Source organism: Cebidichthys violaceus, unplaced genomic scaffold (assembly GCF_023349555.1).
Source record: "Cebidichthys violaceus isolate CVI_PGR_0920_01 unplaced genomic scaffold, fCebVio1.0.p SCAF_11, whole genome shotgun sequence".
Classification (NCBI taxonomy): domain Eukaryota; kingdom Metazoa; phylum Chordata; class Actinopteri; order Perciformes; family Stichaeidae; genus Cebidichthys; species Cebidichthys violaceus.
The window spans coordinates 14,689,951-14,693,756 of NW_027176274.1; positions in this window are offsets into that span (position 1 = coordinate 14,689,951).

Sequence of the window (3,806 nt, forward strand, 5' to 3'; positions counted from 1 at the left end):
TCTCTCTCCCACCCACCCGAGTGGCTCCACCCTCCAGCAGATATAAGTTGTGTCCTCAAGGTGTGCGTCTGTTATGAGCACATATCCCAGGGTTCCCTCTGTCTGGTTGTCTGTCTGCTGCTATTCTGTCTGTTAGCCTGACTGCATTGATTATTTCCCCATAAACGGCCACTCACAAAGGTAAGCACTGTCCTATTCTCATTATATCCTGTGTTTCATATGATTTAAAGCTCTATTAGCGTTTTATTTGTATGATTAATGCAAGTAGTTTCTTGTGAATCTGTATGATAGTTGTTGTATTGCCATTATTGAAGTGTTTGTTCATTCTGTGAGTTCCAGTGTTGTTCCACTAAATACTATGCATCCAATTCATCTTCTGATTAGTTGACTTAAAGTTTGTTTTCATAGAAATTGTAATTTGGCATGAACGCATGGTGAAAATATTTTATTGGGCGAATAGTTTCCTTTTTTTCACTCTTTTAAAATGGGATGATTCATTTTTACAAGACGTATCCAACTTTAAAGCTTTTAACAGAAGATCTAATTTAAATATAACATGATAAATACTAGGTACAATAGATACATGTGCATGCATGTTTATCATTCTAATAGTTTTGTCCAAATTCATTTGCGTGTTTTGGTCTCAGAGTGACACAAATGAAATGTCAGTGATAGGTGAATTGAAAGGCCTCACAAACATGACCTTTAGCCGTGGAGTTTGCATCATTTCTGCACATCCTCATCCTGCAGAGAAGCAGACAGAACATCGCCTAAGCTAGAGTGGTGTTTCCAAGGCTGCTGCATCTCTACTTTGTCTGCTTTTCTTGAAGCCAAACTGTCAGATGTGTGTGATGGGGCTCAGAGCAGCAGTTTGGTGAGAAGAGACTGCAGAGCAAACACCATATTTGGCTCTGAGCAGCTCTGTCTCTCTGGCCGGATTTGCTTTGCAGTTTTCTGACATTACTCAATGGTTTGGTGCCTTGTCAATCACAGTGACTATTAAATGATTCACCTGCTTTAGGATGAAATCTATTTATTTGAATGCATTTAGAAAGTTTATGTTTTCACCAAGGCCACATCACATCAACACAGATCTGTCCTCAGAAAACTACTTTTTTTTTCTTTGTGAGCATGAAGATTAGGTCTTTTTGTCTTTTTGAATTATCACTATGTGGTTTTGTCTCTTCATCTCTTATTGTTTCACGTGAAGTTTCTCCTTTCTTTCTTCCACCTTTCTTTACTTAGTGATCTTTGCATTGCATCATAGTATGAAATCAGTGTACGGCTCCTGCGGTGACCTTAGTGTGTGAAAATGCTACAGAAGCTGGTCCTGTGCACAAGAAGTAACCTTTCAAATGGTGTGTGTGCTTGCACTTGTGTCTGTGTGTGTGTGCACATTGTACCCTCCTGTACACATTATTCAGCCAACTTCAGGAATGCACTGGACAAAAGGACCCAATGAAAAGCAAGAATAATGGTATGGTAAAGGAGAGGGACGGAGGTAAACACTTTGCTCATTTAGCTGCACAGCTGTGGCAGTGTGTGTGTGTGTGTGTGTGTGTGTGTGTGTGTGTGTGTGTGTGTGTGTGTGTGTGTGTGTGTGTGTGTGTGTGTGGAGTATAGCTCTATTCCTCTGGTGTGTGTACGAGGTTTGTTTGAACGAGGACGTTCGCAGCGTGACTTGAAGAGGTGTTCATTTTATGAGGGGTGCTTTGTGATAAAAGCTGCGTTTTCGGGACCCGCGAAGCTGCAAATGTTTTCCCCCTTTCACTGAGAAACCGCATCAAACCGTCAGTGCACTTACCAAGATTGAGTGCAAGGGTACTTCTGGCTTATGTATAAATTTGTAAATGGTTTGCGGTGCAGTTGAGGAAGGCAGCGTGGTTTGCTCTGTGATTTAAACACTAGCTTTTGGTCAGGCTGCAGAAGGAGAAACCCAAAGACCCAAATTGACTGAATAAATGAATAGTATAGGTGCTAAATGCTTCTGTAATTCTTCCTTTCAAAATATATAGACATAAAGCACAAGCAAAGCAAATACGTGTGTGCTCAAGTTAAACACCAAATGTATTGTTAAATCCTAACACATAATGTTTTCATTACTATTTGACCTCTCACATCTCATCACCACTGGACTTTTCTGCAGTGCCTGTCCCTGTTCTGTTAGCAGTGTGGTTTACAGAGACACTCAGTTCTCCACCTAAGTCTGCAAGGTCACCGAGTGGCTTCGGGTCACTGAACCTGGATGTTTCCAAAGGGAGAAAAAGGCCCGACGAGGGCAAACCGATAGAAATGAGGCAGAGGGTGAAGACGGTGCTGAACAGGCATTGCTCTGTTCACACAGAGACACAGGAAGAGAGTTGTCTGTATCTGACAGAGGAGAGAGGATAGACAGATGTGTCTGGAGACATGAGGATCGTAGACACAGAGCTGATATTTCCATCTCAGTCTAAAGCATGAGAGGAGGGATTAAAAGGTGCTTTTGAGGAAGAATGTTGGCCGCCCCTGTCCCACCAGCTGAACTCTGTCACTGGATGCGTGTGGTTTTGTGCATTTGTGCGTGAGCAATATAAATCCAGCACACCAGAGACAGGTTTGTTTCCACAAGTGAGGAATCAGCCAGCAGCCGCTCTAAATCATTATCAGTATCTATTTTCTTGCTCCTGTCCAACATTTTTAGATGTGTATGATGCAAACTTATAAAGATCTGCACAACTTTTACATTGATTACACTATGCTTCCGTGTTGCTATTTTTGGCTTTAACACACAGTGACAATATGACTGCAGGCTGTTTTCCCAACAACATCTCAGTCTACATTAAATCACTTATTATCTTCTCCTAAATCAAACTTTCTTTAGATTTGACTCTTGAAATATGATGCGTTAGATTTACCTCAGAAGTCAGAGCTGGGAATGGCGTCACACCCGAGTTGATTGCGTTTCAGTACAACAAGTCGGAAAACCTAATGCCGTTTGCTCAAGCCAGGTTAGCTATTGTTCGCCATTGTTACCAATACCAGTTGACTGCAACTCATTAGGCCGGTATTTTGTGCATGCAAACTGCGTAGCAACACTTCCATGGATAGAAGTTTGACACTAATGTATTTATGACAGATTTAACGAGACACAAATATGACAAAAGTGCTAATAAACACAATTTTACCACAGCAAATTTCCAACCTCCCAGTTCAAATGGAAAGCAGAATTAACAGTTCGGAGCTTGGTATTACAATGACACAGCATAGTGTGTTTGCTGCTTTAAATTTGAACCGAGAAGTTAGAATTTCTGAGTTTCCAGTCACAAATGTCAGCTGGAACGCCGCCTGAAGTTGAATTTGTAAATCTGAAAGTCAGAGGAACCCCATCAACCCCAATCCTCAAAATCCCAAATGGCTGCACCCCGCAAAAAAAAACAAAAGAAACTGTAGTAATATGCTGTTTATTAGTGCTTGTCATATCTGTCTCATTAAATTTGTCACACATACAGTACTGTCCAACTTCTAGCTGTGGACATGCTGCATGTATGCATGTGTAAAATACCAGCATAATGCTTCGTTATCAACTGTTTTTGCTAACGATCGATAAACCCCATTACGGTTTCCGACTTGTTGTACCGCAACGCAATCAACTCAAGTGTGACTTCACTTCCAGCGCTGACTTCTGATTAATGGAACACAGCATTATACCTCCACGTTATGATGGCATCCTTATTATTATGTTTAATGGTAGTGCTGATGCCACAAAAAACATTGATAATGAATAAATAAATAAATAAATAAATAATTTAAACTTGCTTCAACCCACT